Raw genomic sequence first — 24,659 nt, 5'->3', positions numbered from 1 at the left:
GATCTGCAGTTCAGCGAGATGAAAGGGATAAAGCAGAACCCGCTGGCACTAGGCAGCTTCCAGCACACAAATCCACAACACAGCTTGGGAACCGAAAAGGCTATGGTAAGGATCCAGCCACTCAGCCCAAGCTTGGGAGAACCGCGGTATTGCCTTCTTGAAAAAAAAAAGCGGGGGGGGGGGGGGGGGGGGTGGGGGGAGGAAAACGACGTGATCCATGTTAAACAAAAGAGTTTGTGGACTAAGAGGCGGGAGGGTGACTACCTGCTGAAAGTGAACTTTCTTGATATCCCTGCTTATATATAAATTTAGCTCTGCCTTTGATGTTCTGCAACTGATCACAGATCAGATTACGGGCATTTCATCTCCCTGCTCCCTGCCTTTGATCTGCATGGTTAATTTTATTTTCCTGGATTTGAAGTTTCGTCTGGGCTTGTGCTGACACACAGTTTTGGGAAGGTAGAAGCATTTGGCACAGCAGTGCTGCCAAGGAGAAGTTAAGTTGCCGGAAGGGTGAGTACTGGAAAGAGTTCAGCACGTTGCAGGTACAGCATTTTATATTTTGTTGTAGTTTTCACTTCACCTTTCCTATGTGTTCTAAGGAAAAGATGGTTTTACTCAATTAAAAGCAAGCATTTCTATGTTTGACTACTACATTATGCTCTAGATCTGTGTCAGAGTAAATATGATACTGGATGCCATGTTAGTAGTTTGTACAAAAGGGTTTGCAATCTGCCATGCAAATTTTACTTGGGAATGAGTTGTTCAAACCAGACAAAAAAAGAAGAGTGCTAACTTTAGCACACAGCCCATGCTCCAGAGCCTGAGGTCTGTGAACTATACTTGCTCTAGGTATTTACAGGTTACTTTTCTTAGTGAACAGGCAGTGGGACTTTACTTGATGCCAATGTTTTCTTTTATTAAAAAGTACAGCACATCTCTGGCAATATTGTTTTTGTAGTTTATTTATTCTCTCACCTCCAAGATGTAAACCTATCAAATACATTTCTCTATGCAGTTTGAATCCTCAAGGGACTCATTGAAAAGGCATTCAAACATGATTACAGCTTTTTACGTGTAAAACTAAAGAATTTTAAAACAGTGAAGGTAAATTGGGGCTAAGTTTGGTTTAAAAATCCTCTAGTGCTATTCTATAGCATTTGAAAACAGCACAAGCCTTATTTACCAGAACATTTACAAGTTTAATATTCTTAAATTAACATTTATGTTAAGTGTATAGTGACAGCTATTTAAGTTACAATTGGCCAACTGTTTATGAAAACTATCTGAGTAATCCACAGTTATTATGTTACATTAAGTTTTTACTTAGTTTATACTCAACATGGCAAAACCAAAATATATTGGTGTGCTAAATTTGAAAGTTAATGTTGTGGGTTTGGTTTTTTGTCAATTCAGTAACCCCATCCGCCCCCTATCTCACCTCCCCCCCGCCCCCAACACACACACACTCGTGCACATACACACCAAGTAAAATCTTTACATTGGGATGCAAGAATTAATATAGTAAAAACATAAGAGTTCCATGTTCAGGTCAGTTTATTTTAATGTTCTAGTCCTAAATTTATTAGGGTAAAATATTTAATGATCATCATAACCAACAGTCTATTTTATGCTCTGTGAACCACAAAGAAATTATAAGTGAAAAGACCAGTCATCCTTTAATCTGAAATTCTGATGAAACAGGAAGTCTATTCTTTCTTTTTTATTTATTTATGGATTTTAGAGAGAGAGAAGAAGGGAGGGAGGGAGAAAGGAAGATGAAGAGAAAGAGACATCGATTTTTGTTGTTCCACATATTTATTCATTCATTGGTTGATTCTTATATGTGCCCTGACCAGGGATCAAACCTGCAACCTTGGCATATTGGGATGCTCTAATCAGTTTAGCTACCCGGACAGGGCAGGAAAGGTCTAATGAGGCTCATTACATATGTAATTAATTTTTCAGAACCAGTTAATTAAATTACTTTCTAAATTTTCCTTCTGATATTAGGAGGTTGATTAGCGCTGTTTGCCTAATTTTAAAACATTGATAGCTGTTAAGTGGAAATTATTTTAAACCATAATAAGCTTACTATATTTTTTCAATGTGTCAGTAACACTTGAATCTAAAAGACTAAACTGCTGTTTATAGTCATGCCAAGAGAGGCATTTAAGTTTTTGTTTTACTGACAGTATAACAAAACATGTTCACAATATCCTGGATTATCAGTTTAGGTTGATATTTTTCTTTCATTTGTTTGCTTAAAAATTCTCTTTATATCACAAAAACAGAATTAATGCTCACATTCAGATTAAAAAAATTAAACTTTTAAAGTAATGACTGGAGAAGATGCCTAAAGAAGTAGTGTGCTTAGGAACTTGATCATTTAGTTCAGATTTGGGATTTTAAAAACTTTTAAATGACTATTCTTGTTACTAGGTATATGTCAACAAATGCAGACTGTACACAGCACAAAACAAAAGGCAGAATTAGCAATTATCTGATTAATTTAGACTTTGTAGAAAACTAACTTGGGTCAGTCAAGTCCCTGAAAATCCACTTCAGTGTCTGAATTAATTCAGTTAATTGTTTATTTCTTATATCTTCATTGAGAAATGAAACAGATTCTATTTGATTTTAAAGGAAAGATGGCTATTGCTGAATGTAAGGTACAATCTCAAAGGCATTTCTTAATTGCCACATGGCGCTCTTGATTGTAGTTTAAGTAGATACACTCCATAGTACTTCTACTGAACGAAACCCTTATGTTACATTTTTCAAAGCACTTTCCTATCTACTGCTTCAATGACAGCTTTGTTACTGCAGAAAGTCCAATTCTTCAAAAGACTTTTATTTCTAGTCATGATTGTGTCACTGATTAGCTATGTAACCTTAAGAGAATCACTTTGCTACTCAGTTTTCTCATGGGCGAAATTAGGGCATTGATCAGATTATCCTCGTAAAATAAGCAGGGTGCAATTTTTAAAAAATATACTTTTATAGATTTCAGAGAGGAAGGGAAAGTGAGAGAGATAGAAACATCAATGATGAGAGAGAATCCTTGATCAGCTGCCTCCTGCAGGTCCCTTACTGGGGATCAAGCCTGAAACCCAGACAAGTGCCCTTGACTGGAATCAAACCCCAGAACCTTCAGTCTGCAGGTCGATGCTCTATCCACTGAGCCAAACTGGCTAGGGCCAGGGTGGAATATTTATAGCCATTTTACAGATGAGGAAACTGAAACTAGAGAAAAGTAACTTGGCTATCTTAACTAATATCATATAGCTAGTTTTGCAAGTCCACTGTTCTTTCTTGTTCACCATGCATAGTCCATTTTCCAAAAACTGCTAAAACAAATTCACTGGGTAGCTGATCAGAGAACGGTGTTAGTTTGAATCATAGAGATAGCCACTTCCTATTACAATACTCTTTTTGGTCTGTTTTTTTTCCATAATAGATATGTCAATCAACTGGGTTAGTCTGGTTATTTCCCAACTGCTTCTTTCGCTTCTATCTTTCTAAGCAGTCTAAACACAATTATTGCTACACATAATTTACTGTAACATTTAAAATAATTCCCCCCAAATTTAATATATCAATACAATGTGGAATTATATATATTTGTGTGTATATGTGTATACAAGTTTGGCATTATATAAGCATATCTTTTCATGTTTCCAAGGAATTGAAGATGTCAGTAGGATCCATGAAAAGTTAAAAAGTGAATTAAAGGTTGTTACTCCTCAAGAGATATTTCCAGTGGGATTTTGTGAGATTTCAGTTTGCAAATTCAACATGGGTTTGTACATGATATGTGTTCCATATTACATTTGTGGTCCAGACATGAAGATATATATGGATTTGTGATTACATTCAGAATCCTTGAATATGTTTTCATTAACTTTCTGTGTTTTTTTCTTGGAAGAAATTAATATATTTCTTGTGAATAAATTTATGTATTGATTGTAAACTGTACACATATACACTGCTCTTGAGGCCAAATAGATGTCTGTCAATCATGTTTTATCACTATCATAAAGGTTTCATATAAAGCTTTATAGATGATTACTTAGTAATGTTCATTAATATTAATTAATTCACCAGTTATTAATTAATTCAGTAATATTTATTGACTACTTGTGTGCCAGGAGCTCTAACAGTATTTTTTTTTTTTTTTTTTTTTTTTATTTTCCTCTTAAAGTATTACAAAGGGTATTACATAAGTATCCTTTCCCCCCCCCCCCCGCCCTTGACAAACCACTACCCTCCCTTACCCCCCAGTGTCTTATGTCCATTAGTTATGCTTATATGCATGCATACAAGTCCTTCGGTTGATCTCTTACTCCCCTCCCTCCTGCCCCCCAACTCTCTCTGGCCTTCCCACTGCAGTTTGACAATCAGTTTGAGGCAGCTCTGCCTCTGTATCTATTATTGTTCAAAAGTTTGTAATGGTCTTTATTATCCATGAATGAGTGAGATCATGTGGTATTTTTCCTTCATTGACTGGCTTGTTTCACTTAGCATAATGCTCTCCAGTTCCATCCATGATGTTGCAAATGGTAGGAGTTCCTTCTTTTTAACAGCAGCATAGTATTCCATCGTGTAGATGTACCACAGTTTTCTAATCCATTCATCTACTGATGGGCACTTAGGCTGTTTCCAGATCTTAGCTATGGTGAATTGTGCTGCTATGAACATCTGGGTGCATATATCCTTTCTGATAGGTGTTTCTGGTTTCTTGGGATATATTCCTAGTAGTGGGATCACAGGGTCAAATGGGAGTTCCATTTCCAATTTTTTGAGGAACCTCCATACTGCCTTCCATAGTGGCTGCACCAGTCTGCATTCCCACCAGCAGTGCACAAGTGTTCCTTTTTCTCCACATCCTCTCCAGCACTTGTCGTTTGTTGATTTGTTGATGATGGCCATTCTGACAGGTGTGAGATGGTACCTCATTGTTGTTTTGATTTGCATCTCTCGGATGATTAGTGACTTTGAGCATGTTTTCATATGTCTCTTGGCTTTCTGAATGTCCTCTTTTGAAAGGTGTCTATTTAGATCCTTTGCCCATTTTTTGATTGGATTGTTTATCTTCTTTTTGTTAAGTTGTATGAGTTCCCTATAAATTTTGGAGATTAAGCCCTTATCAGATATGACGTTGGCAAATATGTTTTCCCACGAGGTGGGTTTTCTTGTTGTTTTGTTGATGGTTTCTTTTGCTGTGCAGAAGCTTTTTATTTTGATGTAGTCCCATTTGTTCAGTTTCTCTTTAGTTTCAACTGCCCTAGGAGCTGTATCAGTGAAGAAATTGTTTTGGCATATGTCTGAGATTTTGTTGCCTTTGTATTCTTCTAGAATTTTTATGGTTTCCTGTCGTACATTTAAGTCCTTTATCCATTTTGAGTTTATTCTTGTGTATGGTGTAAGTTGGTGGTCTAGTTTCATTTTCTTGCATATGTCTGTCCAATTTTCCCAACACCATTTATTGAAGAGACTATCTTGGCTCCATTGTATGTTCATGCCTCCTTTGTCAAAAATTAATTGAGCATATTGGTTCGGGCTAATTTCTGGACTCTCTATTCTATTCCACTGATCTATATGTCTGTTCTTGTGCCAGTACCAGGCAGTTTTGAGAACAGTGGCTTTGTAATACAGCTTGATATCTGGCATTGAGATCCCACCTACTTTGTTCTTTCTCAGGATCGTTGCAGCTATTCGGGGTCTTTTTTTATTCCAGATGAATTTTTGGAGAGTTCGTTCTAGATCTTTGAAGAAGGCCATTGGTATTTTAATGGGAAGTGCGTTGAATGTATAGATTGCTTTGGGTAGTATGGACATTTTAATGATGTTGATTCTACCAATCCAAGAACATGGTATGTTCTTCCATCTGTTTATGTCTTCCTCTATCTCTTTTTTCAACGTCCTGTAGTTTTCTGAGTAGAGGTCTTTAACCTCTTTAGTTAAGTTTATTCCTAGGTATCTTAATTTTTTTGGTGCGATGGTAAATGGGATTGTTTTTCTGATCTCCCTTTCTGAAAGTTCACTGTTGGTGTATAGAAATGCCTCAGATTTCTTGGGGTTAATTTTGTATCCTGCTACATTGCCAAATTCATGTATTAAGTCTAGTAGCTTTTTGATGGAGTCTCTAGGGTTTTGTATGTATAATATCATGTCATCTGCAAATAAGGACAGTTTTACTTCCTCTTTTCCAATTTGGATGCCTTTTATTCCTTCTTCTTGCCTAATTGCAATGGCTAATACTTCCAGTACTATGTTGAACAGGAGTGGTGAGAGTGGGCATCCCTGTCTTGTTCCTGTTCTTAGGGGAAATGGTGTTAGTTTTTGTCCATTGAGTATGATGTTGGCTGTGGGCCTGTCATATATGGCTTTTATTATGTTGAGGTATGATCCTTCTATTCCCACCTTTCTGAGAGTTTTTATCAAAAATGGGTGTTGGATTTTGTCGAATGCTTTTTCTGCATCAATTGATATGACCATGTGGTTTTTTTCTTTCAATTTGTTTATGTGATGTATCACATTTATTGATTTACGGATGTTGTACCATCCTTGCATCTCTGGGATGAATCCTACTTGGTCATGGTGTATGATCCTTCTGATGTACTGCTGGATCCGATTTGCTAAGATTTTGTTGAGGATTTTGGCATCTATGTTCATGAGGGATATTGGCCTGTAATTCTCTTTCATTGTGATGTCTTTACCTGGTTTTGGTATTAGGGTGATGCTGGCTTCATAGAATGAGCTTGGAAGCGTTCCTTCCTCTTGAATTTTTTGTAGTAGTCTGAGGAGGGTAGGTTTTAGTTCTTCCTTGAATGTTTGGTAGAACTCCCCTGTGAAGCCGTCTGGCCCTGGGCTTTTGTTTGCTGGAAGCTTTCTGATGACTGCTTCAATTTCTTCCATAGTTATTGGCCTATTGAGGTTTTTAGATTCTTCCTGATTGAGTTTTGGAATGTTGTATTTTTCTAGGAATTTGTCCATTTCCTCCAGGTTGTCCAGTTTGTTGGAGTAGAGTTGCTCGTAGTATTGTTTAACAATCATTTGTATTTCTGTGGGGTCTGTTGTTATTTCGCCTCTATCATTTCTGATTTGGTTTATTTGGGACCTCTCTCTTTGCTTCTTGGTGAGCCTGGCTAGGGGTTTGTCAATCTTGTTTATCCTTTCAAAGAACCAGCTCTTGGTTTCATTGATTTTCTGTATTGTTTTTTTGGTCTCTATTTCATTGATTTCTGCTCTAATCTTTATTATCTCCTTCCTTCTGCTCACTCTGGGGTTTTCTTGTTGCTCTCTTTCTAATTCTTTGAGCTGTAGAGTTAGATGATTTACTACCATTTTTTCTTGTTTTTTGAGATAGGCCTGTAGAGCTATAAACTTCCCTCTCAGGACTGCTTTCATTGTGTCCCAGAGGTTTTGGATTGTTGTGTTTTCATTGTCATTAGTGTCCAGGATGTTTTTAATTTCTTCTTTGATGTCATCGGTAACCCAATCAATATTTAATAACATGCTATTCAGCTTCCAAGTGTTTGAGTATTTTGGGTTGTTTTTATTGTAGTTTATTTCTAACATTATGCCATCGTGGTCTGTGAAGAAGCTTTTTATGATTTCAATCTTCTTGAATTTGTGGAGACTTTGCTTGTGACCCAATATGTGGTCTATTTTTGAATATGTCCCATGAGCACCTGAGAGGAATGTATATTCCGCAGCTGTGGGGTGAAGTGTTCTGAAGATGTCAATTAAGTCCATCTGATCTAGTGAGTCATTTAGGATTGCTGTTTCTTTGCTGAGTTTTTGTCTAGCGGATTTATCCAGTGATGTCAGTGGTGTATTAAAGTCCCCTACTATGATTGTATTGTTGTCGATCTCTCCCCTGATATCTTCCAGAAGTTTTCTTATGTATGTGGGTGCTCCTGCATTGGGTGCATATATGTTTACCAGGGTTATATCTTCTTGTTGTATTGATCCCTTTAGTATTATGAAGTGGCCTTCCTTATCTCTGGTTATGGCCTTCACTTTGAGATGTACTTTGTCAGATATAAGTATTGCTACCCCAGCTTTCTTTTCCTTTCCATTTGCGTGAAAGATATTTTTCCATCCCTTCACTTTCAGTCTGTGTGAGTCCCTTCTAATGAGGTGGGTCTCTTGTAGACAGCAGATGTATGGGTCATGTTTTTTTATCCATTCAGCCACTCGATGTCTTTTGGTTGGAGCATTTAGTCCATTTACATTTAAAGTTATTATTGAAAGGTATTTGTTTGTAGCCATTTCTTTTTGTGTGTGTGTGTGTGGCTGTTTTCTTTCTGAGCTTGATATTTCTTCTTTTTACACCAGTCCCTTTAGCATTTCTTGCATGGCTGGCTTGGTGGTGATAAACTCCCTTAGCCCTTTTTTGTCTGTGAAGCTTCTTATTTCCCCTTCAATTTTGAATGATAGCCTTGCTGGATAGAGTATTCTTGGATTCAGTCCTTTGCTTTGCATCACTTTGTAGATTTCCGTCCATTCTTTTCTGGCCTGATGTGTTTCTGTTGAGAAATCATTTGATAATCTAATGGGAGATCCCTTGTATGTTACTTTCCGTCTCTCTCTTGCAGCCTGTAAGATTCTCTCTTTATCCTGAACATTTGCCATGGTAATTATGATGTGTCTTGGTGTGGGTCTTTTCGGGTTCACCTTGTTTGGGACTCTCTGGGCTTGTGTGACTTTTTTCTTCCCCACCTCAGGGAAGTTTTCTGATATTATTTCTTCGAATAGGTTTTCTAATCCATGTTCGTCTTTCTGTTGTTCTGGCACCCCTATTATTCGTATGTTGTTTCGTTTCATGTTGTCCCAAAGCTCCCTTAGGCTCTCCTCCTGTCTTTTAATTTTTTTCTCCATTTGCCGTACAGTTTGAGTGTGTTTTGCTTCCTTGTCTTCTAATTCACTAATTCGGTCCTCCGCTTCTCCCAGTCTACTGTTGATACTTTCAATGGAGTTTTTTATTGAAGCTATGTCACTCTTCATTTCTTCTTGGGACTTACTTAAGTTGTTGATTTTTTCATCTGTTTCTTCTAGCTTCTTGCATAAGTAGTTGAGTTTTTCATCTGTTTCTTCTTGCTTCTTGAACATGTGGTGCATGTACTCTAGGAACCTTATTCTGAATTCTTTTTCCGTCATGTTGCATATCTCTGTCTCACTTAGCTGCTTTTCTGGCGAGTCCTCCTTTTCTTTCCTTTGGGGGTTTCTTTGCCTACCCATGTTTGATCTCGCTGACATATGTAGATGTTGAGGTGTTCAGTGGCTGCTCCCTGGGTGGCAGGGGCTCCTTGGGTTGTGGTTGCTGCTCAGACGGTTGCGGTAGCAGCTGCTTTCCAGTTGGCAGCAGCTCCTCTGGTGGGTGTTGTTCACAGCTGTGTTGGCTCTTCTGGCTGGTGGGGGGAGGCTTCACGTACAGTTGCTGTTCCACAGACAGAGGGTGTGGTGATCAGGAGGCTGCGGTGATCAGGAGGCTGCGGTGATCAGGGGGCTGCTGTTGCTTGGATCTGCTGCGTTGATTTAAAGGCACAAAATACAACAGAGCAAGGCACAACGTACCAGGCACTGAACACAAGTATATTCACAATATTAATAACTCCAAATAAAGGTGACCACCCGAATTAAGAGAATTAGGGGATAAGGGAGAAAGAAGAGAAGAAGATAAAAGAGAGAACAGAAAAGAAAAATAAGAAAAAAACAAACAAAAAAGGAGTGCAAAAATAGAATTGGGAAAAAAGAGGGGGGAAAAAAAGAGAGCGAAAAAAGAGAATGAAGTAGAAGTGGGGAAGAGACTCCCCGTATGAGGAGCAAACTCCAATAGAACTGCCACTAATCTCAACAAATTCCAGCAACAGATCCCTGGAGATGAATGCAAACTACAAACCACCAATAATATCCAGAGGGGTAAGGGAAAACAGAAGCACAAAAATAACTGGGGTGGGGTGGGGGAGGGAAGGGAAAAACCAGCAGAAAAAAAAAAGAAAAAGAAAAAGAAAAAGAAAAACAACCTCACAACCAGTCCTAAAAAAGAAGAAAAAACACAAAACAAAACAAACAAACAAATTAAAAAAAAAAAAAAAAAAAAAGCCCAATATATTCAACAATCAAGAAAACAATAGAAAGATAAGAGAGAAAAAAAATGGTTAGAAAGTGAAGAAGGATAAAGAATAGGTGTATAAGGATTTAGAGCAGTAGATTGGAAATAGGATATATAAGTAGGGTGGAATTAGACAGGGGGTAAAAAGAGGGAATTGGGAAAGTCTGGAGCAGGAATAGGGTAAGAGAAACAGGACACCAAAAGGGGAAAAGTAAGGAAGAGGGTTTTAGCAAAGAGGTGGAATTGAGATAGGGAAAATTAATGCTAAAGGAACGATGAAAATAGAATGGAGAACACTAATCCCAAAAGAAAATAAAGAGAAAATAAAATGGCACTTTAAAAAATGGTAAAATGGTAGGAGTAATAATACTGGTTAAAAATAAAAATGTGGTAATTGAAAGGGTAAAATCAGGTGATGGAAAAAGAAGAAAAAGAGAAAAAAAAAAATTGGTTTCTTAGTAAAAAGGTGAAAAAATTAAAAAGAAAAAGAAAAAGAAAAAATTTGCAGTAGTGATGGTCTTTCGGTTCTTCTACTCTTCAGCCTGGTTCGCCTTAGTCCTGCCAGGTATTTAGGAGAGTGTTGAATTTGCCTGCATTACACTGTTCCTCCGTGTTGTAAATCACAGTCCTGATTTTACAGCAGGCCGTATTTGTGATCCAGTCTGCCTTAATTTGTATTCCCCTAAGAGTCAGTTTGTGGCTCAACCTCTGGGTGGCAGTGTTTTTGGGTTGGCCTCTGAGGCTATACAGCTTCTCTATCCTTTTTTAATCCTTACCCTGCTCTGTGTTGTTGGTGGGACTGAAAATCCCTCTATAGGCCAGACCCTGGTAACTCCCAGGGACTAATCAGCTTGTTTTAGTCCTTTATCTCATACAGGGTGGAATCTGGGTGTGGCTGTGCTCCTTGCCTGGGGGGCTGGGGGGAGGAATTCCACCCTCTGGAGGAATGGCTGCCCCAGTCCTGGGCCCAGGGGTGTCTCAGCACTCAATTCGCTGCCACCTCCTCCGGCTCCCCCTCTTTCCTCAGCCTCTCCCCAGATTCCCCTCGTCTGCACCTTCACCCTCTCTTCAGCACAGGTGAGTGTCTGTATCCGAACTGTCCTATGAGCAGGGTTCAGTGAAAACAAAGAAACAGACAAACGCCGGCCGGCTGCGGAAACGCTCCTCTCTTACCGGTCTGGGAAACGCTCCTCTTACCAGCACTGCATGGTCTGGGAAACGCTCCTCTCTTATGGGCACTGCATGGTCTGATCAGTTCCTCAGGATGCCCCCTTTAGTCTCAGTTCTCCGCAATCACAAAATCCAAATCTCAAATCTCCTGGCGCCAGCAAACCCGCGGAACTCCTTACCCTGGTCAGGGTCTGTGTCTGTCCCAAGAGACGCGGCTGTCTGCCATGCGGTCTCCCTCCGACCCTCTGGGCTCAGGTCTGGCAAACTTTCCTGCCCAGATCCCTGGTTTTTAACCTTTCCAGGGGAGGTCTGCCCTTCCAGGCTGCAAGCCGTCTCACCAGCTGAGTAAATTTGCCAATTCGGGGTGGGTGTTATTAGTTTCAGCTGCTTACTCCGTTTGCTCCGGGACAAGACCTGGGACGCGTCTGCCTATATCGCCGCCATCTTGCTTCCTTCCTCTCTAACAGTATTTTTTAAAACAATATCTCATTTAAATGTACAATTAGGTTTGTCATGCCCATTGGACAAATGGAAAGTGAATCTCAGAAAGGTCAATAACATGTGCAAGACCACAGGGCTAATTAAATGGCAGCACTAGAGCAGCGGTTCTCAACCTGTGGGTCGCGAACAATGAAAATACATCCTGCATACCAGATATGTACATTACGATTCATAACAGTAGCAAAATTACAGTTATGAAGTAGCAACGAAAATAATTTTATGGTTGGGGGTCACCACAACATGAGGAACTGTATTAAAGGGTCGCGGCATTAGGAAGGTTGAGAACCACTGCACTAGAGTATATCTGTGTTCTTTTGTTCTAGGGCTAAACAGTTAATTCTTTCTGTTATAAGAATTAAATAGAGCTGAATTTAACTGTTAGCAAACATTGTAGCCAAAATTTTGGCTAAAAATGGGTTCTGGTTTTTTTTTTTTTCCTTTTGATATATTTTATGAGAACTATTAGAAGCTTTTGATAGATTTTTCTATCAGCTGGCCTAGAATTTTCAGCCATAAATAACTTCAAGATATAATCCATTCCTTCTCTGCTTCAGAACTGGACCAAACTCAAGCATCCACATTTGGTTTGGTCAGTCTCCCCTTTGATGGCCAGGCCAGTCCAAGGCACCCTGGAAAAATTAATAATTGATGCCCCTTTAAAGAGTAATTCTTTAAAAATTTGTTAGCCCAATTCAGAAGAATGGGCAATGAAAGGAGAGCAAAAGGAGACTCCCTTGTGGCTATGCTTAATTTATCCTCTACTGTCAAAAGTCATTCAGCTTTGGCTCCAAATCCACCCACTTGCTGAAATCACCACTCAGAAGTTACCAAGTTTCACATCCTTGGATTGAGAAGTACTTTAACCCAATTCACTGTGATTTAACTTTGCTCTTTGGTGAGGAGGGTGAGGTGGGAGTGTTGAGCAAATTATCAAACATCACTTCCAACATAAACTACCCTCTCTCTGAAATGAGTTATGATAAGTACAGCTTTCTCCATCTTGTTAAATGTCTTTAATACTTTGGTAGCCCTGTGACCTAGCATCACAGGCTGCTGCCCATTGAGCCTGGTCTTTAAGTTAGCCATATGCAGAGGAGTTCACCATATTTATCCAAAGGCGAGGAGGACAGTCAGTGGCCCGTTTTTTCTTTCATTAAACACATGAAAAGAGTCTGGCCAACAGAGGTGTCATAAACTCACAAAGATCAGTGCAGTTGCTATAATTTACAACAACTTTGCTTTATAAATGTCATGAGTTTAACATTAGATTAAATAAATAACCTCCCTGGCCTTTTCATGTATATTGTTTTATGCACTAGCAGTATGGTGAAGATTGTATTAGGATTCAGAGAGCCTGGATTTTTATTCTAGCTTTATTATTAACTTGGTGTCTGATCTTGAGCAAGTCACTCAACATCTGGCCTCAACCCTGCACTGATAGTCTATAATTGGCAGCAAGGGGTATTGGGAATTATTTAAATCTTGGGTCCTAGTTAATTTTTTTCCTTATTTTCTTAACTATATTTGATTTTTTAAAATTTATTGATTGAGTTTAGAGAAAGAGAGTGGGGCAGGAGAGAGAAATATCAATTTGTTGTTCCACTTATTTATGCATTCATTGGTTGATTCTTATATGTGCCCTGACCAGTGATCAAACCGAAATTTTGGCATATTGGGACAAAGTTCTAACTAAGTGAGCCAGTGCACCACTGTTCCTCCACTCCAGCCGGGGCCTGCAGGGCACACTGTGGAGCGTGGCGGGTAGAGCCTCTCAGGTGACAGGAAAGGTAGGTGTCCTGCTTACCAGAGCCTTTAACTATATTTGGCAAATTTTATTATTCTTTGAGATTCCTACCCCATTCATTAATTCATTCAACAAATTGTCAAGTACCTACTAGATACAGTCACTGTGACCTAAGAGACAAAATTCAGAATTTTTATGTAGCTTTCATTCTACTCCATTTTCCCAAGGAATAATGATTTACACTAGGAATTACTAAGAAGTCAAATAGTTTTCCATTAACTTTTCTTCCAGTGAGCTAGCTTATCACTGAAACTATTTTTCAAGAAGTTTGCTACTTCATTAGTTCAACTTTTGGGGGGAAAATATTCTAAACTAGAGGCCTGGTGCACGAATTCGTGCACCAGTGGGGTCCCTCAGCCTGGCCTGCAGGATCAGGTGAAACTGGCTCTCCGATATCCCCTGAGGGGTCCCGGATTTTGAGAGGGTGCAGGCCAGGCTGAGGAACCCCACCAGTGCACGATCGGGCCAGGGAGGGACACGGGAGTTTGGCCAGCCAGGAAGAGACCACGGGACGGCTCCAAGGCATGTCCAGCTCGTCTCACTAGTCCGGATCGGCTGGACCCCAGCAGCAAGCTAACCTACCAGTCAGAACGTCTGCCCCCTGGTTGTCAGTGCACATCAATCATAGTAACTGGTCGACCGGTCGACTGTCTGCCCCCTGGTGGTCAGTGCATGTCATTGCGAGCAATTGAGTGAACTTAGCATATCAGCATATTATGTTTTGATTGGTTGAACGGACAACCAGACACTTCACATATTAGGCTTTTATTATATAGGATAAACATAATGCCTTAGCTTAGATATTGCTAAAACTAACTTCAGAAATACCAACCCTAAAGCAACAACACCTCTACCAAGATCCATGTAACAATTTGGCTTTTACAATAAAAATTTCAACCCATTAATAATAGTAAGTGTTTTAAAGGGATAAAAATGTTTGCAGCCCCAATTCTAAGCATCAGTTTCATTCTGAATGAGCCCAGGGATCATACAGTTCTTTTTGTACCACTTCTGGTGCTTAATTGTGGGCCTGGATTCTCCTTCAGATACTGTCTCCAGGTCATATATACCTTCAAAGTGAGGTAAAGTGAAGAGTATGTATTAACTTAACATGCTTTTCTTTAGAGAATAAGATTTATTTAATAGCTAGAGCACAGAGGTTCAATGATCTTTGTCACCACTGTCAAATATCATTTTTATTATCATTTATATACTGATGCTAGGCATTGTCTGCCCTACAAAAGGTATGCTGCTGCTAATATTGACTGGCATTGAGTGAGCACTTACTATGTGACAGGCATTAGGTTAAGTGATCTCAATACCTTATCTTATTTAATAACCACCAATGAAACAACTCATTTTACAGTTGAAGAAATGGAAATTTAGGGAGGTTAAGTAACTTTTCCAAAGGCATGCAGCTAGTGAATGGCAAATTAGGATCTAAGGCTAGATTATCTGATGCCAAAGCCTGTGTGTGTTCACATTAGGGTCTCTCTCCACAGTGAGCTAACAAGCTTACTGGGAAGATCAATCACATACACAGGAAATGATGCAAGAACTACATCATGTGTCACTGGCTCTAAGGACAAATGGTGGCCATAGAAGAAAAGACAGTTGGCTAAACTTCCTGAGCTCGCAGAATAAATCCACTCAGAAAACATTTGTTGAATATTTATGGGAATGTTTGATACTATCAGAGATACAAGTTTGAACAAGATGTAGCCCTTCTCTGAAAGTAGAACTCCTTTTAATTCCTTGAGGAAGAAATCTCAGTCACAGATAGTTATGACATATGAGAGAATGTGGCAAGTGCTATCATTCGAATAAGAAGGCCACAAACCTTGGAGACTGGTGAGAGTTGTGACTTATAAGTTGGTCGTGAAAGTCAGATAAGTAAGGCATCAGAGAGGTGAGGGAAATAGGTGTATATGAAGAGGAAGCTTAGAGAGCCAAGAGAAGGGCAAGTTCAGGGCACTTTGAGTCAAGGCACACAGACCAGTTTGGCCAGAATATCTTACTAATAAAAGCCTAGGTGGTCCTCATACAGTCACACCGTGATGCCTTCACGTCGTCACAAGATGGCTGTGCACATAGCAGGTGGGCGGGGCTGGGCTTGACGCTGTGTGTGCAGCATGGAGACTGCCTGGGAGTCCTGCCTCCTCCCAGCTCCACATGCGGCCGGGCATGGGGGTCCCGTGGCTCCACACGGCATGGAGGAGGCTGGTCCAGCAGGTTCCTGCTTGGTGCAGAGGCCTGGGGGGCCCAGCCTCCACTGCATCACGTGGGGGAGGCAAGGCTGGCAGGTCCCCGTGCGGCTTGGAGGCCTGGGGTTCCATGGCTCTGGCCTACCTCTTTGGGGCAATCCATGAAGGAGCTCCAGATGGGTGGGCGGGGCCTACCTCTTTGGGGCCATCAATTGCAGGGCTCCCACACTGACAGGGCACAGGCCAGGCTGGGGGACCCCCCTCCAGTGCACAAATTTCTTGCATCGGGCCACTAGTCTAATCTAATAAAAGAGAAACATGGTAATTAGCGTACGACTGCTACCCTTCCCATTGGCTAATTAGCGAGATATGCAAATTAATCACCAGCCAAGATGGCGGTTAACCGCCAACAAAGATGGTGGTTAATTTGCATATGTAGGCACAATGCAGGGAGGTGAAAGGAAAAGCACGGAAAAAGCCCCCTACCACCGACAGTGATCGGAAACCCAGGGGGGAGCTAAGAGCCGGGGGGCAGGGCAAAGGCCCTCCAGCCATGATCTGAGAATCGGGCGCCTTTGCTGCACAGGCCAGTGATAGCGGGAAGTAGGGGTGGAGCCAGTGATGGGAGCTGGGCAGGGGCGGAGCCTGCGACCACAGGGCGGCTGCAGCTGCAGGTCACTGCTGCCTGGGCCTAACGCCTCGGCCAGAGGCGTTAGGCCTGGGCAGGGGCGGTGCCAGCGATCATGGGGAGCAGGGGCAGAGTCGCCAATGGTGGGAGCTTGGGGTCCCCTGCCCAGGCCTAATGCCTTGGCCACAGGCATTAGGCCTGGGAAGGGGTGGAGCAGGAGATCCCTTGGAGAGCTGTGGGTCCCCTGCCCAGGCCTAATGCCTGGGTGAGAGGCATTAGGGCGGAGCCGGCAATCGCAGGAAGCAGAGGCTGAGTTGACAATGGTGGGGAGCTGGGGGTCCCTTGCCCAGGCCTAATGCCTTGGCCAGAGGTGTTAGGCCTGAGCATGGGCAGAGCCAGCAATCGTGAACAGGGGCGGCATGGGCGATCGTAGGGAGCTGGGAGTTCCCTGCCCACCCTGATCCGGGACACCCTTCAGGGCAAACCAGCTGGCTCCAACCCGTGCACCAGGCTTCTATCCTATATAATAAAAGGGTAATGTGCACATGCAATTTTTTTTCAAATATATTTTATTGATTTTTTACAGAGAGGAAGGGAGAGGGATAGAGAGTTAGAAACATCGATGAGAGAGAAACTTCGATCAGCTGCCTCCTGCACACCCCCTATTGGGGATGTGTACGCAACCAGAGTACATGCCCTTGAACGGAATCGAACCTGCGACCCTTCAGTCCGCAGGCCAACGCTCTATCCACTGAGCCAAACCCGTTAGGGCGGTAATGTGCAAATTGATCCTAACAGCAGAAGGACTGGGAATGACTGGTCACTATGACACACACTGACCACCAGGGGGCAGATGCTCAATGCAGGAGCTTCCCCCTGGTAGTCAGTGCACTCCCACAGGGGGAGCTCTGCTCAGCCACAAGCCAGGCTGATGGCATCACAGTGGCGATGGTGGGAGCCTCTCCTGTCTCCTCAGCAGCTCTATGGATGTTCAACTGCAGCTTCGGCCTGCTGGCAAGTGGACATCCCCCAAGGGATGTATTACTGCCAGCTTAGGCACAATCCCCCGGGGAGCAGGCCTAAGCCAGCAGGTGGACATCCCCCGAGGGGTCCCAGACTGCGAGAGGACACAGGCTGGGCTGAGGGACCCCCGAGCGCACAAATTTTTGTGCACCGGGCCTCTAGTCTATAATAATAAAAGCGTAATATGCTAATTAGACCAGACAACCAAACGACCTTCCAGACGAAGCCAGGGCTGCGAGGGCTGAGCCCCTTGCACGAATTTCGTGCATCAGGCTTCTAGTAAAGAATATAAAGTCTAGAGAAGAGAAGAAAGGTAAGGCTGAAAAGATGGGTGGAATCCAAACCTGGAAATCTCTGAATCCTAATTCAGGGAATATAGAAGCCATTCTTTACAATGAGGAATGTTAATCATTTTACTGGATAGTGACAGTAATGGCAGGGAGGTTGAAATAGGTCCACTGGACAAAACAGCAAGGAGAAGGTCTAATAATATTCAAACGCTGTAGGAGCAACATTCAAGTGAAAGGTGGAGAGGGCCTGAACTTTGGTGGACATGGTGAGACCAAGAGAAAAAGAGGAAGAAGGGGTGAATGCTGGAGTCCTTATGAAGGAAGATGCGGTAATTCAGCCTAACAAATTACTGAGTATCCTACGTGCTAGCTAGGTTCTGAGATATTAAGGAAAGATTTGTCCTCAGGAGATTGAAGTCTAGTTAGAGACAGGAACCCAGACAAACAGGTAACTTCAATATAATAAGGAACATGTTAGTGCAAGATACCGAATCTTTAGTAGTACTAGGTAACAGCTACTAGGGCAGGGAAATGTATACTTGCTTTGAGGTTCAAATAAGCTAGTGTATGTCATTTGTAAATCATTTACAAATAAGTCATTATTTGATTTCTACTCTGACCATGTTAGATTTGAAGTAGACAATCTTGATGTGTGACACTTGTGATGATAATATTTTAATGTATTTTTCACAAGTAACTGGTACAACACTACAGTGTTCTCAGTATGGATCAGGAGATGTGGTTATCAGTAATTAAGTCTAATAACATTCATTCATTCAACAAATATTTATTGAGAGGCCTGTATGGGCCTTGGGGTATATAAAACATAGGATTTGGTTCCATCCAAAAAGACTTGCAGTCGTGTGGGAAAAACAAAACCAACACATAAGTCATGCCCAGTATCTTGGGTTTGAAATATTGGTCTATTTATTCACTCACTGGACAGATAAAACAATAATTACTTATAATTACTATAGCTTTCTACTGCTGCAAAAGTACTTTTGTTACATACATAATTCTTTCACTCCTTCCAACAAATCAGCAAAGTGGGTACCCTCTCTGCTTCGTATATTATCAAATTAAAGTTCAGAAGTGTCAACACCTTATACAAAGTACTAATGGAGGCACGGAGGCCAGGCTCTGTGCTTCCCTACATCACCAGTGGCTCTGAGTTTATTTAGTGATCCTTAGAGTTGGACTGAGCTGGTCTTGGCGTGGACACAGTTAACTAGAACACAAACCCTGAAAGGGTGTTGGGTGAACATCTGCTGGGAAAATCCATCAATGAATGAATGAGGCGGCTGTTGGTGAGCTAGGTCATCATGATCTTGATAGACCAGAGCAAATGTGCCACACCGTTTTCCGGGGGCCTTTGCTCCTATGCTGAAGCGGGCTTGGGTAGAATGTGAGCCGCAAGGGAAAGCACAAAGATCCTGGGAACACACATGCAGGGTAGGAAGGAAGGTTCCTTCCCTTCGCCAAAGCAGTTCGCCTAACACAGTCAAGCTCTCGGTGGTCTTGGTGTCCCTTCCAGCCCCTACCCCGCTCCATCCCCGCCCCAGGTCGCATTCGCCTGCTCCTCCAGCCACGGACTGCAGGGAGGCTGCGAGGGGTCGCCTAGGAGAGCCTAGGGGCCGTGCGACGTGAAGGGTGCGGGAGGCGCGGTGGGCGGGGCCCGGAGGTGGGCGGACCCCAGGAGGCGGCGGCCGTTGCCGGGCTACGAGACCGCCGAGCCGAACGGGCGGTCCCTGGACGCGATCCGCGTGCGTGCGGGAGTGGACCCCAGTCCAGCTCCGAACCTCGTACCCTGTACGGGCCGGTCCAGCGCGCTCCGGTGCCTCCACTCCAGCCGGGGCCTGCAGGGCACGCTGCGGAGCGCGGCGGGCGGAGCCTCTCAGGTGCCTGGGAAGGTAGGTGCCGGCTTACCGGGGGCTGTGCCGCGCTGCGCAGCAGTGCATAGCCCTTGCCCCGCCGGACCCTTGCGAGATGGCGGCCCTAAGAGGGGGCAGCAGCCCGACGGAGGAAAGGGGCAAGCTAGGGTTGCTCTGGTGCAGAGTAGGGGGGTAGGAGGACTGAGCTGGGCGAGGGCGACCCCGGGAAGGAGTGACAACCTGGGACTGCGGAGGAAGGAGGCTCCCCAGACGCGGGAGCTTCGGTCGCAGCTGCTGGAGGGACTAAAGGGTGTGAACATATTCTGGTCTCTTTGGCGTCCGGAATGACAGGACTTAGTCTTTCTCTCCAGGGATCTTGTAAATACAAATCTGCTTCTAAGGCAGGCGTGTGTAAGTACATAAATCAATCTGCGTGCGGCTTCACTCTGGCCTTTAACCGACTGCACTGGGCCCCTGCCGGAGACACCGCCAACCCGCGCCAGAGCGCACTTCTCAGGAGGAAGCTGTGTGCAGGCCCAGACTACCCAGGTATAGCTGAGGAGGTAGAAAGAGAACATTTACACGATTTGTAAGTGGTCCATAAACATGTTCATTGTGCGGAAAAAGAAAGTTTCGCAAATGTAAGCCTATTTCTTAGTATTGTGATGATGGGTAGAGCATAGAATACTGGTAGATAAGAGAGGTCAGCTTTCACAGCCTTCTGATGCCATTTCATTGAATAGAAATTTAGCTACTACTCTTCAGTGGTCTGTTTTGATGGTAGAGAACTATGCATCAAACCTACATTTACCATTGTAAGAAATCCATGTCACCTTTTTTTGCATTTAGTAAAAGGACTCAATTTTCAAACAAAACCATAAGCACTCTTCGGTATTTCTTTAACTGAAACAGTTTAACTCAAAATATTTATGAAGTTGTGGTTTTGACTGCAGTGACAATTTTTCTTTACTAGAAGATGATTTCTTTATGTAAACAGGAAACAGTTTTCTTATGCAAACACACAAATTTACTTTAATATGTTGTTTTATTGTCATGATCAGATACTTTATGCAAAAGGGAGGATTATATTGTATTAGTTTGGGATTTACTCAATATGTTTTCTGTTGTGCAGGTTCACCTTAGGCATTTTTGCCAATGCTACTTTCAATGTAACTTAAAAATTATTTTATTTCAAGCACTGTTTATTATCTGATTTAAAGATATGTAACTAGAGGAGGTGAGAATTGAGTCCTACTGTAGTAAACAGTTTTTAACATTATTATTCACAGAGATGTGGGTACTTAAGAATTTTTCTTTGCATAATATTTATCAAATTGTTCTGAAATAATACAAAACAGAGATGCCATTTCATTTTAAAAATATTGCCTTAACATTAATGCATGGTGTGTTATCATGAGCTCTGTAAATTCTTTACTTTTTAGCCCATGAAAATGTCCTATTGACATTTACTTTATTACTGAGGAATAGTTAGTGCTAACTTTGGGATGTTGTGTTAATATTTTCTGGGGCATTCATGCAGTTGTTTGTTTCTTTGATGGAGTGTCATTTTTTTTAAGTTCTTTGAAGTTCTCAATTTTTAAATATTTTTTAAAAATATTGATTTTAGAGAGAGGAAGGGGGGGAGAGAGAGAGAGAGAGAGAACAAACAAACATTGATTTGTTGTTCCACTCATTTATGCATTCATTGGTTGATTCTTGTATGTGCCCTGATGGGGTATCAAACCTGCAACTTTGGCATATTGGGAGGACACTTTAACTGAGCTACCGGGCCAGGGCCTGATGGGAGTGTCTTTTGACTCTTGAGTTCAGGCAAGATCTTGAATGTGAAGTTAAGGACATATGAAGGCTTTTTATGCACTTGAAAATGCAATGTAATGTGCCTTTCCTACCCAGAAGACTGGGTGGGAAAAGAATTGAGAGATGTAGTAGTCACATATTGTGCTTAATATATTACTTTAATTTACTAGCTCTAATATATGAATCTAGTGAGGCATTCTGAAACATAAGTGAGGAATTCTATTAACATTCATTTGATTCTCCTTTGTTGTTGTTGTTGTTTTATTGATTTCAGAGAGGAAGGGAGAGGGGGAGAGAGAGAGAAATAGAAACATCAATGATGAGAATCACCAATTGATTGGCTCTTGCACGCCCCCACTGGGGATGATGGAGCCTGGACCTCAACCTCGACCAACTGGGAATCAGTGACCTCCTGATTCATAAGTCATTGCTCAACCACTGAGCCATGCTGGCTGGGCTGATTCTCCTTTTTAACCTATTTCAGTCTCTGAACTCACCCATAACCCAATCCCCTGTGACTAATCAGTACTACCATTCAAAAATTAACACAACATGGAAAAACTGCAGGCATTTTAATATAGGAAAAAGGCAAATCCTTTTCAATTTGATGAATCAATATATAAAATCAAGTATTTAAAATTCTGGAGAAGGCCAGCAATCTCTGTGTTGACTTCAGGTTGAGTAAGAATACCTACGTTGAGTATATGTACACCAGGAGCAGTTAAATACGTTTATCACATGGCAGCTAATTAGTAAAGATCATAGCCTTTTTAAAGCAACTTTCTAGCTGAAGAAAAAGAACAATAAAGCAATATGAACACAACTTCTTTTCATGATTTACTGGTTGGGCAGTGAGTCCATTCATTGTATTTTCGTATTTTATCTGTCTAAAATGTTTACATTTAAAAGTAAGATGTTTAAACAGTATTGGGTTATCTTCTTGTTCACACATCACAGAATATGTACCTTTTAAACTAAAGTTTTAAAACCTAGATTTTAAAAAGAGAACAACTACATATCAGCAATTATAGAAGACAAAGGAACTTGTTATTTGGCCACTCTTGAGTTGCCTTAGCTGGGTCTAATATGAGGAAATTCTAAAAGAATGGGGGCTACTTATACTGGAGAAGAACACTATACATGTTGCAGAGAGTGATTTTGGAATCTATCCAGACTCACTTCTAAAATAAAAATTTAAACAGCTGTGTTTTAGAAATGCTTGTGCATAATTCTCTGAGAATAGATTGGGCTGATGCTTGAGGTGCCTTTAGTCCTTAATGCTGCAATTGTTCTATTTATATTTTAGGATAAACATTTATGAATTTGGGGAAAAATATCTTAGTTACAATATGCTTGTTTATTGAACATTTCAAGAACACTGTATTATAGTTATTTTACTAAGGCAAAGATGATAGAGTCTGCAACTCAGAGAAATAAAAGGAATTAGTTTCAAAACTCTATCGTAGTTTAAGTTCTGTTAAGAAAAAATTATTGGAGCCTGACACTGAGCAGTCCCTAATGTTTTTGAACTTTGGGGGAATTGAAGATATTGTATTTGGCAAAAGAACATTTTAGAGCATGTAGAGATTTAGTAAAAAAATATTTCATGATTTGAAAAAAAAGGAAAATCATTCTCATTTTCCAGCAAACAACAATATGTCTATTTTTATTACAGCACACCTTTGCGAGCTTCCTTAGCTACAAAAAGGGCTGCCAACTCCATGATGTAGGAAGAACAATTTTCAGAATACAGTGAAATTGCAGGCTAAGGTACAGAATAACTAGAGGCTATAGGAATTATTGTTCTAATTCTTTTTTAATTTTCTTAGTATATGGGACTGACATTATTTCTTAGCCATTTATTATTATACTCCACCATTAAAATGTAAAATTCTGTATGTATAGCACAAGCTTTATTTCAATGCTGATTTTATAAATTGTAAGCCTGCTGGTTTACTTTAATGTCGATTTAAAAAAATATTTTAACTTATTGCATATTGGAAAAATGTCTGAGTTGGATATATTGCATTACATAATGTTAATACAGTTTTACTAGAAAAAACTATTACCTGTTGCATGCACTACATGTTCGATAATAAATCCAATGGCTTTCAAAGAATGGAAAAATAAAATTAATTTATTCTGAAAAATTATCCAGGTTATTGGAATTATTCTGAGTCATATATTTGGGTCAATTATAAGATCAAAAATAAAAATCTTTCTCAGAAAGGTTACTGATTTGCTAAAATTAGAAAGATAAATACCAGATCTCCCTCCTTAGTGATCATTGTGATTATTATTGCACTATTTACAAGAAATGGGGTCCTGACCAAAGTTGTATTCTATCACAGTAACTTATATTTCAATCTCAAGTTATAGGTGCACATAATTTTCACATATATTGTTTTAATCATTACAATGACTCTGAAGGAAAATATTAGCCCTAATTAATGATTTTTTTTTTCATTCATTCAACAGGTATAGGGCACATTTTTTGGGTGAATTACAGTTCTAGAGCAAGATCACATTTCTTGTCATTAAATCCTCAAACCCTAATAGTTGGTGGCAAACTCCAATGTCTTGGTTGGTGATAAAATGAAGGGAGCCCAGTGTGACAGTAGGAAATGGTGGAAACTGAGCCTACAAAGTAAATGTTTCTCTTTGTAAGGAATACCTGATGCTCAGCTCTAGCTCATGTTGCTTTGTTGTGGGACTCATGGTGGCCAAATTTTCTAATTTTTTAAAAACATTATTCATTTTAGTATTGAAAACGTATTTTAAAAATTAAGTGTTGCCCTAGCTGGATTTGGTTAGAGGATTAGCCCGCGTACTGAAGGGTCGTTGGGTTTGATTCCAGTCAAGGGCACGTACCTCCTACCTCCGTTGCAGGCTAGATCCCCCGCCCAGGTTGAGGTAGGTGCGGGAGGCAACCAATCGATGTGTCTCTCTCACATCAATGTTTCTCTCTGTCTGTATCTACCCTTCCCTTCCACTGTCTCTAAAAAAATCAATGGGGAAAAAATATCCTTGGGTGAGGATTAACAAACAACAATAATAATAAAAGTTGTGGTGACTGCAGAAAATAATGCTGCTGCTGGCAACACAAGGGCTACAAAGAGAAAGAAGTAACCAGATAATTATGCTGAGAGATACATAAGTCCAGGGTGCTATGGAAGAACAAAGGAGAAGTGCTCATTCGGGGAGGTTCCAGGAGAACTTTGATAAAT

General features: G+C 41.1%; 1 protein-coding gene across 2 annotated transcripts in view; it reads left to right on the top strand.

Moving 5' to 3' along the window:
• The first annotated feature begins 448 nt into the window (after positions 1-448).
• Positions 449-24,659, top strand: part of TNFRSF19 (TNF receptor superfamily member 19) — a 121,433-nt gene continuing 97,222 nt past the window's right edge. Inside the window, exon 1 of one of the 2 annotated variants that reach the window (XM_070407489.1) lies at positions 449-513. The gene's annotated coding sequence lies outside the window, so the exon portion shown is untranslated. Of the gene's footprint in view, positions 514-19,532; positions 19,654-24,659 lie in introns of those variants that run through there. The other variant, XM_070407490.1, reaches the window with a different exon arrangement.

The sequence above is a fragment of the Myotis yumanensis genome, unplaced genomic scaffold (assembly GCF_028538775.1).
Source record: "Myotis yumanensis isolate MYYU_CA2020_CCGP unplaced genomic scaffold, mMyoYum1.0.hap1 SCAF_3, whole genome shotgun sequence".
Lineage (NCBI taxonomy): Eukaryota > Metazoa > Chordata > Mammalia > Chiroptera > Vespertilionidae > Myotis > Myotis yumanensis.
This window is presented reverse-complemented; position numbering and strand designations above follow the sequence as displayed.